This window comes from Streptopelia decaocto (genome assembly GCF_964273445.1).
Source record: "Streptopelia decaocto genome assembly, chromosome: 2".
NCBI classification, from domain to species: Eukaryota; Metazoa; Chordata; class Aves; order Columbiformes; family Columbidae; genus Streptopelia; species Streptopelia decaocto.
In genome coordinates this window covers 146393434-146401757 of record NC_138655.1, presented here as the reverse complement: position 1 = coordinate 146401757, position 8324 = coordinate 146393434, and positions in this window count along the sequence as shown.

Here is an 8324-nt window from a genome sequence, read left to right as displayed (position 1 = left end):
GTTACCTCTGGGACTCAGCAGCAGGCAGACTAAGAAAGAGACAGAGCGTCTTGCTAATAAAAGAATGCCTAAGATGTATTATCTATTGTAGTCTCCCAGCCAAGTAAACTAAGATCACACTTCTGCAGTTCAGGGTACACTTCCAGCATTTCTTTATAATTCTTATCAGCACTGTCTCCAAAACAAAGAACAAACAGGTGAACAACAGCCCAGGGGAAAAACTATTGATGACTCTCCTTTCACCTGTGGGCTTGCCTCCCTGATTTCTGGCTTCCCTGAAAACATGACTAAATGGAATGTCAACAAAAGATGTAGAAAATGCAAGTTTTCATAGGATCACAGAATGGTTCTGTTTGGAAGGGACCTCTGGAGATCATCTGGTTCAATTCCCCTGCTCAAGCAGGGACACCTAAAGTTAGTCAGCAGAGGGCTGTGAAAACAGGAAAGTGGAAGTAAAGCTCCAAAACACATCAGTAATGGGACTAGAACAAATTTGACTTAATTAAAACAGACATTCCCTGATATAAATATCTGCATGCAATGACCCTTTATTTTCTACACTCCATGCTGAAACTCCATCTCACAAAGCATGCGTTCATGTACCATTGTCAACAAGAAGACAGCACAGACTGGATCCAAATTAAGATATCAAGAGCTATTTCAGGAAACAAACAAATAAAAAACTTGCTTACCCAGCAATCATCTAATGTGGGAGTTGAACTGACAAGATGCCTCTGTCTTCAGCATAAAAGATCCCTGAGCCCTTGTTGCTGTCCCCTTCACAGACAGAAGTGCTGTGGGCTGAAAAAGTGAGCAAAACATTCTAGACAAGCCTATGAGGCTCTCGACAGACACACTAGACACTCCTATGAGTTCAATTTGGTTTAGCAGGCCCAGAGCACACCTATCTCAACCAACATAGGTGGCTTATTTCAAAACACAGCACTGATGACATCCATTTAGCTTTGTTCTGGTTCACATTGGAGATGGTGACACCCATTTTCAGCCATTATCCAAAGCTAATAAATTGTTCACTATAATGAGGTTCCAAGTCATCTGTCCTACAATGCTCTCCTAGGCACCAGGGAATCACTAGGAAGGTTTTGTACCTTCTACCTCGAATTATTTTGCTATTTGAGCTTTTTACTGTTTCAGATAAAAACCTTCATCTTGACTGGGAAGCAGAATCAATCATTTGCTCTCTACAACTACCTGAAAGGAGACTGTGGCATGGAGGGTGTTGGTCTCTTTTCCCGAGTAGCAAAAAAGAGAACAAGAGGAATTGGCCTCAAGTTGTGCCAGGGAAGGCTGAAATTGGATATTAGGAAACATTTCTTCACAGAAGGGGTTGTGAAGCATTGGAACAGGCTGCCCAGGGAAGTGGTGGAGTCACCATCCCTGCAGGTGTTTAAAAGATGTATAGATGAGTCTCTTAGGGACATGGTTTATTGCTAGATATAGGTTACAATTGGACTCAATGATCTTAAGAGTCTCTTCCAACCAAGATGGTTTTATGCTTCTATGATTTTAACCTCCCAAATGAACACCCTGGCCTCTAGGCTGTAAAGCCAAGCTCCTTTGTGCTTGCCCTTTTGGTGGCCTCTTCATTCTCCTTATGCAGCCACCCAGCTAAAGGACTCATACCTGTGCTCTCCCCTTCCTGGACAGGGACTGTAACCAACAGGATGCTCTTGAAGAAGCTGGCACCTCTCTACCTTGTTGCTCTTCACTTCTTTATAATTCCAGCTACCCATCTGCAGCCTGAAGTTAGCTATGCAAAACATGAGATAATTGGTGCCACTCAGAGTTGTCATTCCCTATTGTTTACTGGTAAGCAAGACTTCTTCCCACTCCTTATTAAGGCGTTGTTGTTGTTCAGCCTTCTGAGGCTGCTGTCTCCTCATCCCATGGAGGACTGTAGCCACCTACCGTTAGCTTCTGGATTCACTGCTAAAGGCCTTAAAACTATCAGCAAGGTGAGTGCCTGCCACCAAAGTCTTGAACTGGACCTGCCTACCAAATGACAGTTGATCCCTGTTTCTGGCCATAGTCTTCCTTATAAATGCACAGTCCTCTTCAGCAAGCAAGGTCGAAATGACACAGGTGCCAAAGGTTTTGACTTACCCTTCCCTTCTTCCAGTAGAGTCAGTGGGGTCTACCAACAGAATTCAGACAGTGCTGGGAATATCTGGAAATTTCTCCTGTGGTGGGACCCAAAGTGCAAGACATAATTATGTTCTCCTGCCCCATATACAGACAAGTTGTATACACATGGTAGAGGGTTCTGAACAGGTACAGCTAGGGAGCAATTCCTCTGAAAATTCCCAGTTCGCTGGGCTGGTTTTGCCTGGGATGGAGTTAAATTTCCTCACAGTACATTTTATGGGGCCATATTTTGGATTTGTGCTGAAAATAGTGTTGAAAACACACTGATGTTTTAGACTACTGACCAACATCCCTTCTGACATTATGATGGTCTGACAACACTCAACATTTTTCAGGAGTTGACCACAATAAAGAAATATCTCTCTGTGCCAGATTTCCAAAGTCGGCAAATATAATGGAATTGGGCCAGTCGTGTCCATCATAATCTGAAATTGCAGAGCTCAATTCCTGCTGCCATGACAAAGCTAGACAGTCATTTTTCTTTACGACTGGTAAGACTCACAATACAGCCTGACAGTGACATGCACCAGCACAGAGCTCTGCACAGAGCATAAAGACTTTTAGACAGAAGATGGGTGAGCAAAATGCTGCATGTGGCCTATAGATACGCAGTAAAGGGGAAGATCTCGGTGCTTCCCTGTTTGTTTTTAGCTTGGCAGTCACCCTGCAGTGGGTCGTCAAGGGGTCTCAGGCAAAATATGCAGCAGTTCAGCAAGTTTGGCTTTTGGCTTGTTAAATGAACATTCTTGACCCCAGGTTTCCAGTAGCACAGACTCAGACACTTGTGCTTAAAAAAATAATTGTTTGGATGTCACAGCAGGAAAACAGCTCGAGCTGAGTGCCTCTGGGGGAGGGACACCCAGACAAAAGAGGTTTGGGCTTACAAACCCTTACAATCTATGCACCTACTCTTCACACACTGTCCACATTGGTCCCATTAAATTCTGGGTCTAAGGCCTTCTTTTTTTCATATTGCATTCTCTTTCTCCAGGGGTCTTTTTATTCTTCTTATCTAGAACGTTTGCAGCCTCTGCTGACAGAGCTTCCTCTTTATCTCCTGGTTCTGGTCTTCACAGTCCCCTGTAACCAAGCAAACAGATTAAGATAAGTTCACAATATTCAGCCTGGAATTCTAACAAGCCTGACTACTCATGCTAAGTTTGGCTACTCATGCTAAGTATGTTATTCAAACGAAAGAATATATTTAAAATAGTATAATACCATTAAAGACTTAATTTAATTACATTTATTCAGCAACTTTTTTTTTTGTATATATGAATTCTCTTATGGCTCAAACCTCAGCTGATACCAATGTTTTTCTGTATAGCACACCACATAAAAGAAAAGAACATACAGCTTCCTCACAGTGTCAAAAATTCAAGGGCAATTCTCTGTCCCAGTCTGCGGTGGAGCTTTTTCTGGGCCATGGTTATGAGTGTGACAGAGGCTGGACTGAAGACAAGCACTCTCTCTGCTGCACTAGGAAAACACAAAGAAATCACATTGTGCTGCCTTGGAGACCTTGGTCTGCCCTAAACGAAAAGCTTTCTCTGAAGGTGAAGTTGTACCATACTTTGGTTTACAATTCTCTGGGGCATAACCTTCCAAAACATTCATAACATTTAGTGTTGATACAGATAGATTTAAAGTGCAAAACGTCATAAACTTACAATTGCCTCTGACCATAAATACAGACTTTATACCAAAGTCACATAAAAGAGCTTCCCAACAAGTTAGTTGATTATTTATGATTTCTTCTGAAAGACAAAGTTCAAAGTGTCAAGTGAAATGGTATTTCGTGATAAATTACATCATAGAAAATGATCCTATGATCCTAAAAAAGTCATGACCTAATCTCCAGCACCCACATATTTTCCTGAATGAAAAAAAAAAAGAAAAAAAAAAAGAGGAAATAAAAAGTCCCTTTGAAACTCCAAAAATCACAGAGAAAATCCCATTCAGAGACAACTATGTTGCTCCAAAAGAAAGCAAAAAGAAGATGCTACACACTTGACCTAATAACCATCCCCCTAAGGAAAGATTACCTTGCTTATCCCTCAGCAGGGAACTCCCCACCAGCTTATGTTATCTTGTGTATTGTGCACGACAAGAACTTACTGAGAAGAGCAATCACAAAGCTGAGAAAGGAAGACAGATAATTACAGATGTTCAAGACGGCTCTGGGAGAGGAACAGTAACATATTGCTGTGCCAAAACTAATTACTCCTTTGGTCTGCCTGCCTGCTGCAGTTCTGTTCCACATCAAAATACAGTTGTCCCCAATAAGGAAGAATGGGTAGGTTTATTAGTCTTTTGCTTATTGTTTTTGTTTGGTTGGTTTTAACTCGGTCCATTCACATTAATGCATGAGACCTCCAAGCGATTTGAAATAGAATAATAGAATCATAGAACGGTTTGGATTGGAAAGGACCTTCAAAGGTCATCTAGTATAACCCCCTGCCATGAGCAGGGACATCTTAAACTAGATCAGGTTACTCAGAGCCTCATCCAGCCTGGCCTTGAATGTTTCCAAGGATGGGGCATCTACCACCTCTCTGGGTGTCATGGTTTAACCCCAGTCAAAATTACAATAGCTGATCACGCAGTCTCCCCAGTTCCGAGCAGGGGAGAAAACTGAAAGGGAAGGGAGAAATCCATGGACTGAGATAAAACAGCTTAATAAAATGTCAAGGAGTCATCCCAGTTTAGGCAAGCGATAAACTCCACACGGACTTTATTCTAGCCAGAAATGTTTAGCAAAGAAAACCAACTAGAAACGGAGTTTATGCAAAATCATTCGGCAGTCTGACAACATTATAAAACACAGGTACCAGTTGAGGCTAGTGTTACTGTACGATCACATAAGAATAATGATGATCCACAGTGTGCACACACTCACAAAAACAAGAGGCCTCTTTCACTTAAAGATACCCAGAAGAAATAACCATTTGCCCAGGGTGGGCAAAGGCTCACTCAAGGATATAACCAGAAGAAAATAACTCACCAAGAAGCAGATGAGGGCACTCAGTCCTGGGAAGGCTCCTTAGACGAGATCCGTGATCTCGGGAGGGCTCTGTTCACAGCCCCACTGCTCCAAGAACACCACCCAAAGGGGGTCTTCAGTGGGGGCCTCGTTTTACGGCCTGGTCAGATTTGTCTTTGGGCATTGCAAGCATAGTCCAGAAGCTTCTCAGCTTCCCTGGGCCTCAGCAGCTCCTTGGCTGAGGACCCTGACTAATGACCGAAGGTCCCGCTCCTCCTGCTCCCCAAGCCAGGGTGGGGGTGGGGTGTGGAGGGGGATGGTGAACGTGAGGAGTCACCCTGCCCGGGGTGGGGAGATGTGACAGTCAGCACGGACCAAGGTGTGTACGTGAGGACAGGCACAAAAGGTGCTAAAGACCCATCAGCTGCCTTATTGCAAGCTCTGGATCTCAATGGGAAATGTGCAACTGCCACACAGAATAACACTAATGTAGTAATAATAATTTTATATATAGATACCTATTAAATATATGTATATGTATATATATGTATATGTATATGTATATGTGTATGTGTATGTGTATGTGTATGTGTATGTGTATGTGTATGTGTATGTGTATGTGTATGTGTATGTGTATGTGTATGTGTATATATATAAGGTAAGCGATACTCAATGCAACTCTTGATGAACTCTGCCCATGCTGAGCAGCCATTCTCAGTAAGAGAGCACCCTGGTCCTGAACAGCCGATCACAGGGAGAGAGAGAGAAACGGCCAAAAAGGCTCAGAAGCTGACTGCAAAATGGCAAAAAGCTGAACTAAAGGCACTCTTGAATGGAACTCAACCAGAACAGAGCTGAATCACAATGGGTCTAACAAACCAGAAAACCTCTAATTAAATATGAAGCAGGATGCTATAGTTTCACAGCAAATACCAGTCTCCTCATCAAGCAGAGGAGCTGCAGCCACTCATCCTGTCAGTGCTCAGCAAATGGCTGTTTCACAGAGTCACTGTGCACTCCCAAAGCAAGAAAGAGCAGACCTTCCATGTGAATAAACCTCTGTTAGTTCTGGGTCCTGGTGCCAGGTTATCTTAGGTGTTTTCTTTGGAACTGTATGCTATAAACAGATAAGCAGGCCTGGAGGAAACCAGGAACTCACCTCCCATCTGGTTGCCATCATCAGCAGGCCACCATCATTGCTCGTTTGTGTGCATTTTTCTGAAGACCCCAGGACATGCAATTCTTTCTTGCACACTGGCTAGTGAGGACACAGAGGGCACAAACCTTCCAGCTGACAATTAGACCGTCCACTTCGGATACAGGGGTTTGAAGCGCTGCATTCCCCACCCCATCTGCAGACATGTCACCTCAGGGCCATGGACTGTCACTGCCTGGCACAGGTAGCAAAGTCCAATTGTTTCACCCAGGCGTGCAGGCAAACAAAGGCAGTAGCCAGGCACCCACAGAGCACTTCTGCCTCATCCAGATGGAGGGAGAGGAGAGGAGAGAGAGGAGAGGAGAGGAGAGGAGAGGAGAGGAGAGGAGAGGAGAGGAGAGGAGAGGAGAGGAGAGGAGAGGAGAGGAGAGGAGAGGAGAGGAGAGGAGAGGAGAGGAGAGGAGAGGAGAGGAGAGGAGAGGAGAGGAGAGGAGAGGAGAGGAGAGGAGAGGAGAGGAGAGGAGAGGAGAGGAGAGGAGAGGAGAGGAGAGGAGGAGAGGAGAGGAGAGGAGAGGAGAGGAGAGGAGAGGAGAGGAGAGGAGAGGAGAGGAGAGGAGAGGAGAGGAGAGGAGAGGAGAGGAGAGGAGAGGAGAGGAGAGGAGAGGAGAGGAGAGGAGAGGAGAGGAGAGGAGAGGAGAGGAGAGGAGAGGAGAGGAGAGGAGAGGAGAGGAGAGGAGAGGAGAGGAGAGGAGAGGAGGAGAGGAGAGGAGAGGAGAGGAGAGGAGAGGACTTTCCTGTCATCATTGGGTAATATGGCAGCAACAGTAAAGAACAGGTTAGTCAAATTTCCTTCAGAAATGGCACAGACATACCTGATGCTGCATTATGGTGGAAGGAATGGAACAAAAGATTTCTTGATCTCGCTTTTTTATTCCAGGGTCCAGTGCATCTCACACAATTGGCAAAGCACTTTCCATGGGCAGCCTGTGTACAGAAATGCCCCTCTGTCCTGGTGTTCCAACAAGAGGGGCAGGAATAAGCCATATCTGCCTTGACTGAGAATTTGAAACTACAAACATTTATCCATGGTCTAAGCACAAAGTTCTACATTTTGAAATTGAAAACCACAGCACTTTCTGATACTTGGTTGTGTCACACCTCACCACAGAGCAGAAGTCTACCATTGAACTCAAAAAGTTTATGACAATAGACAAGAGAATTTCAGTCCTGAGCTTCCTGAGAGACGACCTAGGTCACACTCACATTCAGAGGGGGGGTTAAAATTTTTCTAGTCTACCCCTATAGTTGTAAGAATCAAATTAAAACTTTTTTACAGTAAGGGTGGTCAGGTCCTGGAACAGGCTACTCAGACAGGTTGAGGAGTATCCATCTCTGAAGATGTTCAAAAGCGGACTGGACAACATCCTGAGCAACCTGCTCTAGTTGATCCTTCAGCCAGGCAGGTTGGGCTAGATCTCCAGATGTCTCTCCAACCTGAACTATTCTATGGTTCTGTGAACTTAATTTTACTTTACAAAGAATTTATGACATTCCAGTTTCCCCAATTTTTTATGAAAGCAGACAGCTAAGCAATCAAAGAAAAAACGTCATTTCTTGTTTGTGAGCTAAACATTCCAAACGATGGAACAAATAAGCTAATTTCTGACAAAGTTTTCAAGAAAGCAGGAAAACTCATATGAAATGCTATCTCATGGTATTCTATTACAAATAACATGATTCTAAAAGATCTTTGCAGTTGTACCTGGAAATCACTCTAGGCTATAAGGATTTCTTGAAAGGACAGAAATCACAGAGATAATTTCTGCCTATGAAACAGAGAGCAGAGAGGGATTTTCATTAATGCATGCTGGAAACAAATGCTCACAGAGTTGAGAAACTAAAGTGTGCTGAGTTCATTGACACCTCTTCCACCTTATTTCATAAGAATCTACACGTTAATTTTAAGTCTGCGCCAGTCTGCGCCCATCACCTAGGCAACCAAACATGAGTCAGCCGTGT